Raw genomic sequence first — 17,854 nt, forward strand, 5'->3', positions numbered from 1 at the left:
ATGCATGTCTTATAAGAGGCAAGCTTTAAAGACACTTCCTCATAGGGTTAGTTGGGATTCAAGGAACATAACATGAAACGGTATAGTGTGTCCTATAAAAGAGGTTAAAACAGAGGTTACAATTATGAAAGCTCAATAGATTTGAAAGCCAACACAGTGCCCCCTTGCATGTGATACTACCTCTAGAAAGGGAACGAGATATATAGGACTATAAAGGGAAGCCTGTAATTGATGCTCTCTGTACTTATTAGGATTTGTTTTAGTAACATCAGGGACTCGTTTTTGTACTACCTCTGAATAAATAATGTGCACAGTAGGTTGGGTCAATTCCTTCCCACTTTGAAATATTTTCAGCGGTTGCACTAAAAACAAGAATAATTCATTGGCTTTTTGTAAGGCGGCTGGCTGTATGATGAAAAATAGGCGCATTAGCCGAGTTGTGCTGGGGGGGCTGGAGCAGGGGCCAGCATGGAAAAAAAATGGGGGGGCTCTTGGCCCTTGGGGTGATTGGAGAGCATTTTCCGTCTTGGTCAGAAGCCGTTCTCAGAAAAATAAGCATGGCCACAGAAAAAGACCTTGTCCACGGACAGAGCTTTGCCTTCTGGAAGTAAACCTCCAGAGCGAGCCCGGCTCCTCCAATACATATTTATTTTTAAAAAGAAGTGAAACAGAACCATCCAAAAAAGCCTGAAAATTGATTCCAGTGCAGGCTTTGTTTGGCTTCTGCTCCTGGCACCGACTGCTGAGGTTAATATCTCCGGCTCCAGCCCTGCCCGCTGCCTACGGTACGAGGGACGTGGTAACACCTCGCTGAGAAGTCCTTTGATATCCTTGGGTGAAAAGGGCTGCAGAAGGACAAATTAATTATTAAAAGCAATGATTAATGGATTAGGTGTGACTCGCCGTCGAATATTTCTACAGTGCCCCATGCAGCAGCATCTGCGACGTACGTGAGGTTGGCGCTGGGAGAGTTGATGGATTTGTTTGATTGTCCGTCCGTCCGCAGTCTTCCCCTCACGCTGAGCAGTGAGGGGCAGGTTTCCTTCTCGAGTACACGCTCAGGGGGAAAGTCCTCCTTGACATTCAGTCTTCAGAGAGGGGCTGCTTTGGTGGGCTTTCAAGAAACGATGTCCCTTTTAGCAAAGTGAGGGGAGTTTCTGGGATGGTGCAGGATGATCCCGCACGTACTCCCACGGGCAAAGTTTGTCCAGCCAGAGACGGGGGGGCCTGGCCATTCTCCAAAAGCAGCAGGAGTTTGCAGTGGGCTCTGCAGACACCCCAGGAAAATACGAGGAGTGATTTGTGCCGAGCAGCGGTAAGACAGGGTCTTCTGTGAAATGAGAAATGTAGGTCCAGAGAGTGAAGGTGAAATGACTGCTGTGAAACAGTTTTGGAAGACTGTCTTGGAATTGTCTGCTACCAAATTTTGGCTATTTGCAAGTTTCCTGAAGCATCTTGCTTACGTGATGCCTAACTCCCAAATAATTGAGCAAAGCAGATGTGATTCTGGGCAGAAATGTAGCTCCCTACCCCTGGCCATGAGGCCACATGCGAGCTCATTGTGTGGACAGAGGGCATGGGTCCAAACCTGGGAGCTCGCAAGGAAAGTGGTACCTCAAAAAGCTGCAGAACAACCAGTGGCCATCGGCTCCATTTGAGCTCTCAAGGCATTTGGCAAGCTGTTGAACGTAGTGGAAAAATTAACACGGAGCTGTTTTGTGCTGTGAAACTCGCAGATGATTCCAGGGAGGATTAGTTATGGGGATTTGCTGTAGGAAACTCTCTGCTGTGATTTCTGCGAGGGAGCGGACTTCAGCAGCTTCCAGGCTGGGAAACTAGTAGGACTGATAAGAGGAATTAATGCCAAGTATTTGTTAAAGAGAAGAAGTTATGACATGCATTTATCCTCATTAATAGATTCTTTGGGTTTTGTTCTAAGATAAAATAACAACCAACATGTCTACAGTAAACTGCAGTGTTACAGAGAAGCACATCTGGCCTTCAGAAAGAAATGAGGACTATCTTAATGTGTGCTTTTATTGAGATATACAAGGATTGCATCATCTTGCATAACAGAATGTATCCAAATACATAGATAGGGCCAGAAAACCCATACATTTCTGCCAAGAGAGTTTCTGCCTGAATATCTTTTTGGCAAGGAAGAAACCCATCTCGCTGCTCAAGTCCTGGAACAAACTGGTGGGCTGGTCTCTAGCAGTCATTTTTCAGATGGGGAAATGACCTCAAACCACTCTGAGAGTCTTGGCAGGGAAGGGTCGAGAGGATGTAGACAAAAAGGAGGAGCCCAGGGGCTCCCTCCTTCCCTGTCCTTTTGGGATGGGAGCTGTGGGGGTGAGCAAGCAATGCACAAACAAGCGTTACCCGTGGGTTTGATTTCCAGTGCATCAAGCAGCAGATCATAGCCTGTGTCATCTTTACCAGGTCCTTATGTGGCCATAGCAAGGTAGCTTTAGGAGGAAGATGTGTTGTTTCTCTTGCTTAGTTATCAGTACGCCACCTATCCCCTGGTGTCCTTCCAACATTGAGGTTCTCCTTCATTTTGTGAACCAGCTGGATTAATTTCAGCAATACCTTTTCGTACAAAGAAAGCATCTTTCGTTTAAAGCTGTCCTGATGAGGCTCGGGGGTGGTGGGCATGGCACGGAGCCTCGCAGCTTGAGGTGGGGCATGCAGACGGCTGAGGACCAGCTTTTTGGGACTCAGACATGGGGTGTGAAGCACAGCCGGCTTTAGCCTTTTCCTAAGCAAACCCATTCTGTCCATGGTTATGCACGCAGGGCTGCACAGCCTGGGGACATCGAGGAGACCGGGTCTGCCCCCATATGCTGCTATTGGCAGCCCTCTGGTCTCACCAGAACACTGTCCTGGGGCTAAGGAGCCTCAGCCCTCTGCACGGGATGGTTTAGCATGCAGAAGGAGTTTGCCTGCCGGAATAGTTGTCTAAACAAGCTCCATTTGTTAAAAGGGCAGCCACTCTCACCACTGGCACACCCAGCAGAGGCTATTTGAATTAGCTAAGAAACAGAGTGTCGAAAAATGAAACTAAGCAAACCATTTATTAAAGAAGAACGGGGCCAGGCAATATTCGAGTGAAAGCAGAGGGAGAGAAAAGCATGCTAAAAAAAAAAAAAAAAATTGGCTAGGTGCTGCTGAAGTTTATTCCTTGTACGCCTTTGCATTTGGATGCCTCTCTCTGGCAAAACTCAGCTCCATGGAGGAGGAGGAGGAGGAGGATGGGGAGAAGGAGGAGGACCAGATGCCCCTCACCACATCCCCAGTGTGTCCCTGGTCTTTAATTCCTGGCATATACAACGACAAACTCCAGTGGTCGTCAGTAAAAACGAGGGGTGAAAGGACTCATGCCGTCACCCCTGATATCGAGGCAGGATGTTTCCCCCCCTCCAGAGGGGAGATGTTAAACAGCAGTTCGTTCGGCCACACCACCAGCCACACCAAGGAGAAATGCCAAATTTTCTGCAGAATAGTATTTCTGTGGGACAGGTAATGAGGCCTGAGGAGTCTGCTCAACCCCAAAGCTTGGATTTGGGGTTGATTTTTAAGCTAAGGGGAAGGTGCTCTTTTCTGCCACATTGGGCAGATTTTGGTGGTTATTTCCAGAAAACTTTGTGTAATGTCCTCACTAAATCCCAGATGACCTTTCTGCTTACCAGAAGGTCGAGTCAGTGCGTGGCACAGCAGTCAGTGGACAAAGACATGTTTGGAGGGGAAGAGGGCTAGAAAGCTCCGACAGCCGGTGCTGCCCCTTCCTCCAGCTCCTTGGGATGTGTCCTGTCCAAGTCTTGCTCCCAGGAGAGAGGGACAGGTGCTGAAGGACCTCGGGAGCAGCTCACAGCACAGCCCCCACTGCCAAACCACCTCTGGGGCACCCCAGGAACACGGGGCGGACGATACGCGAGCTTGAAAGACTGGGAAGGCCCAAAGGTACCCGAGGGAAAAAGGCATCGGCTGCAAAAGTCTAAAGAAAAAAAAAGACAAAGGGCGACTTGAAAGCTGGCAGTTTGCTGGCTGAGCGCAGGGCACGGGGTGATGCCAGGCCTGGCTCTCACTGCAGATGGGTACGGAGCAGAGACTGGGATACGGTCAGGATCCGACTGGGCTTGCACAGGGAGAAATTCAGGAAGCCTGACTCACCCCAGCTTCATGCTTTGCAGAGTCGGTTCAGCCCTTGCAAGCAAGAAGGGAGCAGTGCCAGCCCACCTGGTTGTGCAATGTGCCGCGGCGCGAGGGCCCTGAGAGTTAGAGGAAGCTGAAGTCAGCCTGGCAGCTGCCTTCAGTGGTGGTGACGATTTGCCTGCTATAGAGGAAGGGCACGACAGGAAAGGTCTCCCCCAGGGGAGGAAGGAGTCCGAGTGGAGGTGGAGGGGTGTCCCAATGCACTGCCTGACCGCGGTGAGGGGGAGCTGAAAGGACTGCATTTGGGAACAGACACTGCACCCCACAAAAGCATTCGGCTCCCTCCTGTCGCCTAAAAACGCTGATAGGAGCAAGTTGGTGCACTCTAGTAAGAAACAACGATAATTATTGCTTGCGGTGGCTTTTTGCCCCAAATCATAAAATTCTTTGGGCTGGTGGCTGCCATACATTTCATACAGAAACTCCTTAGCGGGAAAAATCTGTATTTTTCCTACCCACAATTAACGTTTTGGATTCTTCGGCTGGCATTAAAAAAAAACCTTTCCCATCCATTGTGGGTGCTACTTGAGGCCAGGCGTGGGTTTGGGTCGCCGCAGAGGGCCAAGAACATTGCGTCTGGACTGCCGGCGCAGATGCCAAGCTGCAGGCCGGTGCAGCTGAAGCTCCGAAGATATATGACGTCTTCTTCAGCTTTCAGTGCCTGGAAATGCCAGCGGACCCGGGCAGGCTGGGGCCAAGCAGCCGTTCGGGGGGCGGTGAGACGTAATGGAGCATCCACAGAGGGAGGAGCGTCCTGGCGTGGCACAGATGTCGGCGCAGGTTGGCAGGGCAGCTGAGTGCTCCATACCTCGCGTTACGTTGGCTGTTTATAAATTATTCCCTAAGTTTTATCGCAGATGCGCATTCATTTTTAATGCTTAAATACACATTAAGAATAATTTTCAATAAAGGATGATACCTAATTCCATCAGGAGCAAGGCTAAGTAAATGATACATGCAAATTTGAGCAGGGGAAGGTACCATTAATCCGTGGCTTATCTTTCTGGAGGGAGCTTGCCAGCCACGGGTCTGTCGGAGCTTGCAGCCTGGCTCGGGGCCTTGGATGCAAACCTACCTGCATGCCAAAGGTCTTTAGCTCTGTAAACTTGCCGCTCCCACACCCAAAGGAAGGAGCGAGCTCCCCCCCTTTCCCACAAAGCCCTGAATCTCTCAGTTTCCTCCCACACAAGCCGAGGGGAAGGATGGAACAAAATGCATTTTAATGAGCATTTGAATAATCATCGGGAAGAGTACTTTTCACTGACATAGCACCTTTTGTTAGAGCAATTTATAAACATCCATTAAGCCTGACAACAGCCCCGAAGGGCGATTCTTTTTTTGCTCTCAGGAAGTGGAGAGCTGTGATTTGCTCGAGGACCGCGCAGGAAACCAGCGGCGGGGCTGGAAACGGGAACCCCGCGCGCGCCGCTTCCTTCCCCCCCTCCCCTCCAACCCCCCGACAGCGTTTCCTCTCCGCTCCGTAATCGCCAGGCAAGATCTTGATGACCAGATGCTCGTAGATAACGTAGCTCAAATGATACAATATTGCTTCCGCTCCACAAATTACACGCTGCCTTGGTTCAAAGGCCAAATCCTATTCCACTATCGGCCAGTGGCGGGGATCCCATCGAGCGGCGGTGGAAGGCAGCCTGGAAAACAAAGCTGCACGCTGGAAAACTTTCACAGCCGGGCATTTTGCAAAACAAAAACAAAACAAAACAAAACAAAAAACGTGCAGTTTAGAGCATTTTTTCTCGCTCGAGAAAACCTGCAAGGCTTTAAATGAGGCTGGCTCTGAAGGGAACGTCCGAGCGCTTTATCCAAAGCTCTGGCGAGGCATTTCCCTACCCGGCAGCGTGCACGTTCTAGGGGGCAGCGGCAGTATTTCTTCCCTGACATCACCAGTTAAAAGGATTTATTTTCAGTAAAATCGAGTGCTTCGGTTGCGTGATGGGCAAAAAAAAATAATAAAAAAAAAAAGCAAAAAAAAAAAAGCACTGTAATTAAAAGGGGGATTAGACAGAAAAATGAGATGTTAGGCAGATAATTAGGGAACTATTATAATTAGAATGTACTTTTAAATCTCCTAGTAGCTTCTAGTATGAAAGGGATGACCTCTGATTAACTAATATTTCCTTTTAGTAGACATTTTTCCTCTTCCTTATGCAGAGGAAGGCTTGAGTTGAATGATTTCACCTTAAAAATCACAGTTTACCAGGGACCAAGTTCTTCTTGTGGGAAGCCAGTTTTGTTCAGGAGAAAGACCTAGATTTGGACTTGAAAGTGGCAGAGAAGGTTTTACCAGTAAGCCTATTAAATCACGTCTCTCCTGTATTAAATGCAGCCTTATTTATAGACAGTTTTTAGTATTCTTTGAATTCGGTCTTGAAGAGAAATTATTGCTGTTAGAGCAGCAATAGCCTTAGATTAAATTTTTATTCATGCGGGTTTTACGCAAACGGAACTGCTGCCTATTTCTCCACGAAGTAGAAACCCGTGATGATTTAGAAAAGACGTGGAGCTTCGGCAAGAGCTGCTCTGACAGCTGCTGCTAATGAACGCGAGGCGAGGAGCCTGTCTGAAGCTGCCCGGCTCTCCAGCAGGGAGGAGGAAGAGACAGACAGCGGTCCCACCCCGTACAGCCCCATAAATCAGAGCAGTGCTGCCAAAGTCAGTGCAATTGTGAGTTAAAAATGAGGGATAAGGGAGAAGAAGGTGTCCCGTTCCCCTCGGCTGAGCCTTTGCAAGTGCTGGGCTGTGGGGAGCTGCTGCAAAGAAGTGTCCCAGGCAGGTAGGGAAAAGGGGAGAAGGGAAAAGGGGACGAGGAAAATACAGTCTTTTATTTTTATTTTTAATGCCTAAAATTTTAGGAATTGAAAAAGGAGGGAAGCGAGTGCAAAAGTTCAGTCTGAATGCAATGGCCAAATGTTGCCTCTTATTTGAAGAAGTAGGAGGAGAGGCCAGCAGGGGGAACAGCCAAAGGTCCAGGCCATGGAAGGCACTGGTAGATGTTTGTACGGTTCTGTCATCGGACAAACAAGACTCCTGTTCTTTCACCTAAAAAACAAAAAGCAGATGGATAATTGCTTTATGCAAAGTCAAGAACCTTGGCATCCGTCTGCAGATATAAAAGATGACTTAGTTAAAAAGCCATCCGATTCCAGCTTACTGGACAACAGATTGTTGAGAGAAACGCATCTAACCTCAGAAGAATGTTTCCAAAGAGTGGTCAGGGCAGTGACCATCGCGGGGTTCTGCTTTGAGCACAAACACCCAGCTTCACAAGCTCCCGAGGTAGCCGAGGCGCCAGGTGGTGGAGGCAGACAAATGTCATCAGCTGCCCGTGACACCGCAGGAGGGACCCAGGGACAAAGGGTGGGAACCACGGGGGGCAGAGACAGCCCCGCTCGGAGCTTGCCCCAGATACACGGAGCAGTGGGGCACCAGGGGTATGTCCATCGCTCGGTGCCAGCACCAGCTCAGCGCCGGCACCGACAGGCCAGGAGCTGCCACTACGAAATGCTGGCACGAGCTGGGACTCCTCACCGACCCGCGTAAGGGATGAGAGAGCTGGCTCCGCTGCTTTGTTTTATTTTTCCTTTATTTATTTTTGCCTGAAGATCAGTGGGCAGCAGCCCCTTGGCCGGTATTTTGATGCACCCAGCTGATACGGGGTCTAAGAGCAAAGCCTCCCAACTCACACCTCTCTCGCTGGGAGAGATGGCAACGTCAGAGCCAGGACCACTGAGCCCTGAGGCCGGGACCCTCTGCACAACCTTCGGAAGGAGAAGGACCGAGCTGAACTGCAGAGACCCGGACACCAGCACGAACCAGGGCTGTCAGACATCTCCCAGCTCCCCAGAAACGTCCAGAGAAGGGAATTCGGTGAAACGAGCGACCAGCCTGCTGCCCTGGCTGGGGACACGGAGGGACACCAGCAGTTTTCCTTGTCCCACCGACAGACATGGGCCTCCCACTGGTGCAGGGACAGGGAAGAGCCACGTGGCCTGATGACACCTCCCGTCCCCGCGGTGCCACTCAGCCACGCTGCTGAAGATGTCTTCATTCATCCTCTCCGCAAACACGGCGCTCGCAGTAGCGGTACAGCACAACGGGGAAAACACAGTATAGAAAAATATGATGGGTTTATGTCTTTTATGTCTTATACTGCAAACACATAAAAACAATTAGGGTTTGGAGGATATTTTTTAAAAGCGAGGAGAATGATTGGCAAGGCAGAGAATATAAATACGACGCCCCTGAGACAGTGAGGGACATATTATTTTTCCAATTTCACAGAAGAGAAATGCCAGATCAAAATTACTTTCCCGAGATCACGCAGGGTGATCCTGACACCCTTTCTATTGAGTGGTTCTTCCTGGAGGGTTTCTCTGTCTTGGTGCCCAGAGACCTCAGAGTTATAGAGACTTCAGGGCCCACGATCCGGTGGTGTAAATTTACAGTGTATGAGCCACTCTGTATTTATTCCCCACATAAATATCTTTTCAAAGTAAGCTGCCTCACCCAAAGGCACTTTCAGAAGTGTAAGGCCAGCAGTAACGCTGCTAAGACAATTAACACTGTCCCACATAATTAGCGGTAATTAGCACTGGTCAGGACAGGAGTTAATGCACACCAGCACACGTAAATTCTGCCTGCGTCTCCCCGTGCAGACATAAAACAAGCCCGGGAATAAGACACCACTCGGTGAGAAAATAAAGCGAGCAGGTGATGCTCTGATGCCTCGCCTGAGTCTGAACGCAAATTCTCCATATTCCAGGCCTTTATGCAGGCTACGAAGCCCCGTGCCCTCTTTTTGGCACTGTAACACTTCTGAGGGGTATTTTAGAGCCCGTCATTTCTGGGGATCTTAGGGGAAAAAATAAACCCGAGCGTCAAAACCAGAGGCGGCGGTGATACGAGCAGATATCTTCGGAGAGGGTTTCTAAGTAGATTCCCACTACGGGGTTAACCATTTGTGTCAGCAGAACTAAATTACGGGCTCGACAGAAAAGAAGAAAACAAATAAAAAGAAGAAAACGTTGAAACAAATTCAAGCTCTCCCCTCCTGGGGGTAAGAAGCTAAAAACGTGGCGGAGGAAGGCTCCTTGGCACGGGGCCAGAGCAGCGAAGGGCTCCGAGCGCAGCAGCAAAAATAACAGGAAAATGTGCAACGCTGAAACCCACGCAAATTGGGCAAGACAGAAAGAAAGAAGGAAAGAAAGGAAAAAATGAAAGAAAGGAAAGAAAGGAACCGCTGGCTTGGTGTGACAGGGCCAGCATGCGTTTGGGATGCCAGAGAAAACAGGTTTGTGGATGGGTGGCGAGCAGAGGACCGAGGCTGGACCGGCTCACCCGGTCGTCAGCTTGGGGTTTTGAAGAGAAGATGCGTTGTGCAAAGCCACCTGGCTGCAAGCAGCCTCCTCCTCCTGTCCTCCAACAAGATTTGACCGAACTTGGCCCTCAAGAGTTACAAATTCTTGAAAACTTGGTGGAGCGGGTGGCAGCCTTTGGGGAGGAACCCACAGAGTCACGGCAAAAATGAGCATTTCTAACCCAGGTCGCCTGCTTCAGCTCATTGGAAAAGTCGCTGAGACCAAGGTTTGGAGGACACATGGGCTGGGTCGCTCAGCTCTGGTCAGTTTTCCAGAACCACTGGGATCCAGCTGCTCCCACCACCTTCTTCCAGACCTGCTGGGCCGACCACCGTTCTCAGTCTGGTCCCTGGAAATGGGCTCTTCGAAGCAGGGAAGCCACCTGAAGTGTAATTTTAAGCTAACTTGTTAAAATGTGGGGGTAAAGCCCCTGTACGCACACATAATTTGATTTAAACCAATCTCATATTGATTTTCTTAAATTGATGACTGACTCATTGGGGCTAAACAAACAGAAAACCGCTCATAAATCATAACGAAGTGCTTTTTCTTCTGGGCTCTCCTCGTCCTAGCCAGTTTAAGCACCGAGCAAAAGTGAAAGCCGGGGTATTTTGACATCAGCTGGTTTTGGCTAGAAACCCATGGGCCTGTTTGTGCCGACGCTTCTAAATGGATTTCTTTTTGATCAAAGCAAGCTGAGGTGAGGTGGGCAGAGAGGGGCTCCGGCAGCGACGTCGGCCAAGGGAAGAGCCACCGAGAGCAGTGGGCAACCTGTGCGAGGAGCAGGGAATGGATCCAAGGGAAAACATGAGGCAGGCGGGCTTGGCTTCCCAAACAAAACCTATATTAAGAGGCAGGCAGGTAAGAAAAGCTGTAGGAAAAGCACTGGAAAGTGGAAAGAGGGAATGGAATAAACTACGCACCCGCAGCAACAAGTGGTCCCGCGGCAGAGTTTTCTTAGGAGGCCTCTTCCTTTCAACACCAATTTTGGAAAGCACTTGTGAGGTAAAGCTCCTCTGAGAGTCCCTGGCTGTTGGTGACAGTCTTGTGTCATGTCTGCAGGAGCTCAGGATCACACAAGCACCCTGGGCAGTAAAGGAGCCAGCAAAGACGGTGAAGACCGAGGAGCTTTGTGGAGCTCGGAGCAGGGAAGCTAGGGGATGGAAACAAAGCCCAGCCTGGGACAGCCTGGGAAGGAACACACGTGGAGCCACATTGCCACATTTTACATCCGTGGTGCTCACCCTGCCTTGTTGAGATGGGGCTTGGGAGGAGCCTCCTGAGCAAGGAGGCGAGCGGGCTGCTCGTGGTCCTTCTTGGAGGAGCCTGGCCCAGATCCCGACTGCCAAAAGAAGGGGATTGTACGCTGCCTCCCAGCCCCACCAGGCAAAGGGAGGTGCCCCAGGGACATGCAGCACAGCAGGAGAAAGCCACCCGCCACTTGAGTTCAGCAAGGCAAGGATTTTTAAGCAGAGTTTGACCCATGTAGAGAAGGCAGGCAGCGGAGCTTTCCCCTCACGTAGAGGCTCCGACATGTGCTTCCAATACAGAAAATAAAGCAGAAGCTAGGGTTACTGCGAGGCTGAGTGTACTAATGAATCAAATTGTCTCTACACAACTTCAAAGGCTTTGGGAAGAGGCAAGAATAACTAGAAATGTAACACTAATGGCAACAACAGCGGAGCTGAAACCCAGTGAGGGTCTCTTCATCAGGAGAGAGGCACAGCATGCATGGAAAAGGGTGAAGGAAAAGCCTGGCCCTGATGTACAGTGAAGGGACAGGAACAAAATTTTGGCAAGAATTAAGGCAAGGCGGGTTGGGCTCGGTGGAAAAATGGGGTGAGCAGCATGGGAATGAAATCTGAAGAGAGTCCCAAAGTAAGAAGCGTTTCCAATACTAGCAGGGACAGGGATGTAATAGGGATACAAATAATCAGCAGTGCCGATGACTGTAATAAACTGTACCAAACTTCAGCTTGGAAACGTAAAAGGAGAAATATGATCTAAGATAGTATGGGAAAATGGTTTAAAGCAAGATATTCTGGGGGGGATAGGTCTGGGCAAGGTCCAGGGATGCTTTTTAGGAGTTAATGAAGACAGGGGTGGGAACAGCTAGTCCTCAAGCAGAGGCCTGAGAGGCAACATCTCGCCGTGTGCCTCCGCGTAGCCACTTGGTTGAGTCCCTTGAAAACCTCCTCTTTTTCACTGGGGCAAAGGATTCAGCATCCCCCAAATCCCCTGAGGAGCTGTTGGGTGGGTAGAACCCACTGACGTACTTTTATTGGCTCCCCAGCTGAGAGGCTTGGAGTGACTTTGGTCATGTCTACACGTGCAACGAGGTCTGTGTACCTTCAGAAAGGTACGTCCCTTTTCAAAAGGTGGTTTAGGCGCTTAATCCTACTGACTGTCAATGAGCCTTGTGTTTGTAGGCAGCTCCTGAAGCAAGGCTTGCTGCCCATGCTTGTTCGGGAAGGTTTAGACCTCTGGCAGGAATTAGGTGCCAAATTTTCTCTAAGGGTGGACCGCGGTCCCTGCCACCTGGAGAGAAGAACCAAAATATCTTTGGAAATTTGAACTGAAAGGATGAATTTCGGGCTAGTCCCCCTTCAAAGCATGCTGAAAGCCGTCTTAGCCAAAATACTAAATGCACAAAGTACTAAATGCATGGACATGGTGTTGCAGGTGGGGTGAGCTGAGCTGGTTGCTCCAGGAGCTGTTTTTCTGGTTCTGCATAAGAAATGCTCCCTTTGCAGAGTTTGGGACATTGGAGTGCCGGTGTGAGTCCTTGTCTTGTTCCCATGACTTATTTGGGGATAACAGCGGGAGAGCATTGTATTTAGAGTGCAATTAGAGCAGTTTAACTGAAGCCAAGGTGCTGGAGGTACAAAAAGTGCCCAGTGGGGTGATCTGGAAGCAAGCACTCTCAATGCACTCACCTTGACAGGTTCTCCTGACTCGTATTTCCCTTTGGCATCCCCGGCTGCAGGTCTTTTACCGAGCTCTCTAAAAAAGTCCTAGAAACTGACCGTTGGCATCACGTCCTCACGCGGGATGCTCCAAATCCCTCGACCCTTGGAGCTCCCCATTCGGAAGCCAGCCCGTGGGCCTGGTGTGGTTCCCATAGGTCTCGCCATCCCCATGTCACTGTCCCCACTCACCTCGCTGTCCCCACGCGGGCAGAGGTGGTGTGGAGCAGCAGGGGCCCAGCCAGAGGAACCGCTGCTGTGTGGGAGGCCCAGGTCTCGGGAGGCAGCTCCTGGGGCTGGGGCCCCTCCGAGGGGACGCTCTCTCTCCGCTCGGAGGAAAGTGCAGCTTTCACCGCCTCCCTTCCCCGACCCCCCTTCTTCTCTCCCTCACTTCTTTTAATTTTTTCCCCCCTCCCTGCCCGCCTCTCGCAGCTGCTGCCTTGGGAAGCCGGCCTCAGTGCAGGAGGAGGCCGCCTTCCCCTGCAAGGCTCAAGGGTGACGGCAGCTGCCTCTGCTCCATCCAGCGAGTGAGGAGGATGGAGAGGGGACGGCAAAGAGGGGGCCCCATGGGCAAGCGCTCCTGTCCCGGGGGACAAACCCCAGCCTGATGATTTTGGGGACGGGGTGGCTTGCCTGCCACTGCTTGTACCGCGGGGAGAGGGGCCACATGAGTTTGGATGCCTCTCCTGCAAAGCAGGGGGCTAAAAACTGATTAATGAGGAGGGATTTTCCCTAAATTGTCCTTAAAACAGACCTTCATGCACATACCCACGCAGGCTTTTCTCACGGGCGTCCTCGCTGGCCACAGATTCCCCAGGGCAGTGCAGAGGTGCAGAGCCAGGTGTGTGCGGGCGCTGACCTGCGAGACCACAGCGGGGGGAGTCCCCCACACGGCCGCCACCCGCTGCCGCAATCTGCGCTCTTTTTACCCCCACTTGCACTCTTTTTCCCCTCATCTGCGCTCTTTTTGCCCCCCGTTAGCGCTGCCTTTGCCCGCACTGGCGCACAAAGTCGGATGCAAAGCGCTTCGAGACGAGCGCTGTGCGCCGGTACCGGTGCGAGCCGTTGGAAAACAGAGGAGCAAGAGCAAGTTTAAGCCATTCCGCAGCTTTTTTATTATTTTTGTTATTTTTGTTTTTTAATTCCTTGCCGGGAGAATCGTTTACGGGGGGAAGGCTGGGTGTTCAAACAGCTCCGCGGCTCCGTTTAGCAAAGTCAATAGGCAATTAACGCACCGGGCGGTGATAACGCGCCCAGGGGTGCGGAGAGCAGCGCGGCCGCGGCGGATCGTGATTTCTGGGGGGGGTAACGGGGGGCAAAACGTGGGGCTGGGACCGGGATCGGGTCCGGGAATGGAACCGGGAGTGACACCGGGAGTGGGACTGGGAGCGGGTGACACCGGAGCTGCGGCCGTGCAGCCGGCTGCCGGCCGGCAGAGCGCTTCCCTTCTCTGTTACCATTCCGGGGCTCGATTTTTACTATTTTTTAATTTATTATTTCCAGCGTGTGCGTGATTTCTGCCCCGGCTCGCCCCGGTGCTGGCGGGGTCGCGGCAGGTAGCGGGGAGGGAGCGGTGCCCAGCAGGAGTTGGTCGGTAAAAAGCAGCAAGTGGCCGGGCTCCGGCACGGCTCCGCCGTGCTGCGTCTCGCCGGGGCGCCCCAAGGTCCCGTCTCGCCGTTTCCAGCCCGAAATCGGGCGGGGGTTGAGTCCGGCTCCCGGCACGCTGCACCCCGGGCTTGTGCTTTGCCACCCGGTTAGAGGGGAACGTGCTTCGTTGGGCTGCTTGCACCGGGGGCACGGCGGCGTTTCCTCGCTGCTTTGTCTGCTCGGGGGGAAGCACCCGTGGTCCTGGCTGGCAGAAATCAGCCAGGTCGCTGGGTTTTATTGGGTTTTTATTTTATTATTATTATTATTTTAATTTTTCCTCCGGAGGCAGCAGGCGCGAACTCGGAGCTGGACTTTAGCGCAGCAGGAGCGGGGAAAGTCTCCGGGAAAAGGTATCGAATATTTTAGGCTAATGTCACCCTCTGTTGAACTTTCCCAAGTGGCTCCGAAGGGAGGGAGCCGCAGCGCTGGCTCTGCACTGAGCAGCAGGGGCTGCGCTCCCCCCGCGGCTGGCCGGGCTGCGAGCCCCTCTGCGGGGGTGCCTCGGGTTTCTGGGGGGTCGCCGGGGTTTCCCCAGAGGGGAGCGGAGCTCTGGGCTTTCACAGCTCCCTCGGGCTGTCGGAGGGGGCCAGCTTTTTGTCCGAAGGCGCACGGGCTGCCGGCACCCTGCAAAGGCGAGCAAGGCTTTGCAGAGCGGCTCCTACCACCCGGCAAACTTCTTGGAAAGAAAAAGAAAAGGAAAAAAAAAAAAAAAAGAATATATAAAAGAAATGAAAAGAAAGAAAGGAAAAGAAATAAATGAAAAGAAGGAAAGGAAAGAGAAAGAAAGGGAAAAGAAAGAATGAAAAAAGGGGGAAAAAAAAAGAAAAGCACACACTTTTTTTACACCTCGCCCCGAACTTTTATTTCCAGCATGTCCGCCGCCGCTCAAGGCCGGGGCGATGTGTCCCCCCCGCCCACCCCTGCCCGATGCTCCCGGCCGGGCTCCGTTCGAGGCTGCCGGGACCCCCCCAGCCCCCCCCGCACCCCGGGCCCCCTGCACCAAGCGGGCCGCTGCGGCTATTTCCGCACGGACAGATGCTCAGGAGGGCATTTTAAAGGCGGGTGCGCTATCTACCCCCTTTTTCCTTATTATTTATTTTTTTAACCCTCCCCCCAAAGTGCTCAGCCCCTCGTCCCGCTCCCCCCCCGGGCAGCCCGCAGCGGGTTTAGCGCAGCCCCGGCTGCACTTTTTGCAGCGCCCAGTAGACGGCACACTCAATCCTTCAAATGCAAAGCAGCCGAGCGGATTTATTTATTTGATTTGATTTTTTAATTAAGCAGCCAGAGTTTCACCCAACGTTTCGGTGCCTTTGTTTTTTTTTTTTTTTTTTTTTTTTAATTATTTATTATTATTATTCAACGAGTGGCGCGGAGAGGGCTCGGCACGGGCAGGGGCGCAGGGCATCCGGGGGGAGCACGGGGCAGCGCTCCCCCTCCACCTCATTAATTAGAACTAATGAACTTCGGGGCGCCTCGTGCTCTGACTAGGCTAGGCGGTGCGCTCCCCCAGAATTAAGAAATTATAAACCCGAAGGAAACCGCCCTAAAAGCGGTGCCGCTCCCGGGGCTTGCTCCGGGGCCGTGGGAGCTGGCGCGGGGCGCGGAGCCGGGCACGGCTCGGCTCGGCTCCGCACGGCCCCGGTGGCACGGCGGGGGCGAAGCCGGCCTCGCAGCTCGGTTCTCGGGGAGGCCACGATCGTGCTCGGCTGGCCCCGGGCGGAGCCGGGCTGAGAGCAGCCCGGGCCGGTAACTCATTTCCCAGTTAATTTTATGAAAAGGATTTTATAGCGGCGTTTAGAAAGTTTTAAGACGGGCGTAAATTTTATTGGGAATCTTTTATTCGAGCCCTCCGTTTAATTAAGAAAAGGCCCCCGCCGCCGGAGAGCAAGCAGGGGCCGGGCTCGGTGATGCCGGGGCCGGGAACGGGGCCGGGAACGGGGCCGGGAACGGGGCTGGGATCGGGACCGGGATCGGGGCCGAGCCGGGCCGGGCCGCCCTTTGTTCGCCGCACAAACCCCAGAAGTGCGGGGACGCCGCAGGGTTAGCGCCCTAATGCTGCCCCCCCTTTTATTCCCCCCTCCCTCGGGTCCGGCCTTCAATAGCTCTTTAAACAGGGATTTTTTCCCCTGCCGTTTCTTCGGGCGCTGCCTTTTGGGGTATCTCGGCACGGCTCTCTCCCCCTGATCCGCGGCATTCCGCCCTGAGCTCCCCGCCGCCTCCCGAAGCCTTTCCCGTTTGTTTGCTCCTGCTTATTTCGGGTTTACAAATTTCAATATTAATGGGGAAGGAGCCCCCTCGGATGCTCCTTTCCGCCCCTCGCCGCAAATCCCTTCTAGGAAGGCAGCAGCGGAGCAGGGAAGCCGGCTAGAAACCCCGTCTTTTATTGTTCCTAGGTATGACTAATTCTTTCCCGAAGCTGGGAAATTCAGCCCGATTAAAAGCCTCATTTATTACCCGATAAGCAAAGGGACACAGATCCCACCTCGCGCAGGAGGCTCCCCTGCTCCCGAGGCGGCTTTTTGGGGCTGAACCAGGGGGACCCCGCTGCCAAAGGCCTGCCTCAGCCCGGCCACAACCCGGGGGGGGGCGCATGGGACCCCCACTTCTTGCTTTATCCCCTCCCCTCTGATTTTTTTCCCCCTTTCCCTTTTTTTTTTTAACATTACTTTCTTCAGTACGACGGCAGCGGGCTCCACAAGCCGCCGGCTCCGAGTTCGGCCCCTCCAAAATAAATAAATAAATAAATAAATAAATAAATAAATAAATAAAACCCCCCAAAATTAAACCCCGGCCCCAAAAAGCGGCGGCGCCCGAGGGGGCAGCGGGGGCCGGCGGCGGGCGCAGCGCCCGTCCCTCGGCGAGCGCCGCCGGTGAGAGGTGTTTGCTAATTGCGTGTTCGCTAATTGCGTGTTTGCTAATTGTAAAAGCCTTATCCGGAGCGGGCGCTGGGCAAACAGTTTCGCGCGGCCCTAATCGCGCCGTAAATGTGTGCGGGGCTCCGGCGGGCGGGATGCACCGCGGGCAGGCCTGCCTCGGGATTAGGAGGGATTTTCCCTTCTTAAAAACATTTGTATTGATTTTTTTTATTTTTATTATTATTATTTTTAATTTTATGGGGTGGAAGGAGAAGGGCTGGCACGGCACCGGGATGCCCGGCGGAAGGGGGGGGATGGCGTGATTGGGGGGGGGGGAGCGCGCTTACCTGCCCGGTCTGCGTTCCGCCGCCCGCCGTTAAAGGGCCGGTGCCGGCGTAACGGGGGCCGGGAGCGGGCTGGAGGGCTCGGTTCGGCTTTCCCCCGAGGTGGGAGGCGACCGGGACGGGGCTACGGGAGGGTACGGGGGGCTACGGAGAGGTACGGGAGGGTGTACGGAGGAGAACGGGGAGGTACGGAGGGGTACGGGGGAATGCGGGGAGCAGCTCCCGGTGCCCGCAGGTACGGGGAGGGATTGGGGCTGCACCGGGGCCGGAGGGAGCCCCGGTGGCGGGGAGCGGGTCCGGTGCCGTGACCGGTTAAGGACCGGGTCCGGTACCGGGCTCAGGACCAGGACTGGGACCGGGATCAGGACCGGGTCCAGGATCCGGATCGGGACCGGGATGGGGATCAGGACTAGGACCGGGTCCCGGTGTCGGTCCCGGCGCGGGGTCACCGC

At 52.9% G+C, this 17,854-nt stretch overlaps 1 long non-coding RNA gene across 1 annotated transcript in view; it reads left to right on the plus strand.

Annotated features, from left to right (window-relative positions):
- Nucleotides 1–15,579, plus strand: part of LOC118163507 — a 279,405-nt gene extending 263,826 nt beyond the window's left edge. Inside the window, exons 5-6 of the long non-coding RNA XR_004749086.1 lie at nucleotides 14,493–14,553; nucleotides 14,794–15,579. This is a non-coding gene — a long non-coding RNA (uncharacterized LOC118163507). The remainder of the gene's footprint in view (nucleotides 1–14,492; nucleotides 14,554–14,793) is intronic.
- The last annotated feature ends 2,275 nt before the right edge of the window (nucleotides 15,580–17,854 follow it).

Source organism: Oxyura jamaicensis, chromosome 3 (genome assembly GCF_011077185.1).
Source record: "Oxyura jamaicensis isolate SHBP4307 breed ruddy duck chromosome 3, BPBGC_Ojam_1.0, whole genome shotgun sequence".
NCBI lineage: Eukaryota > Metazoa > Chordata > Aves > Anseriformes > Anatidae > Oxyura > Oxyura jamaicensis.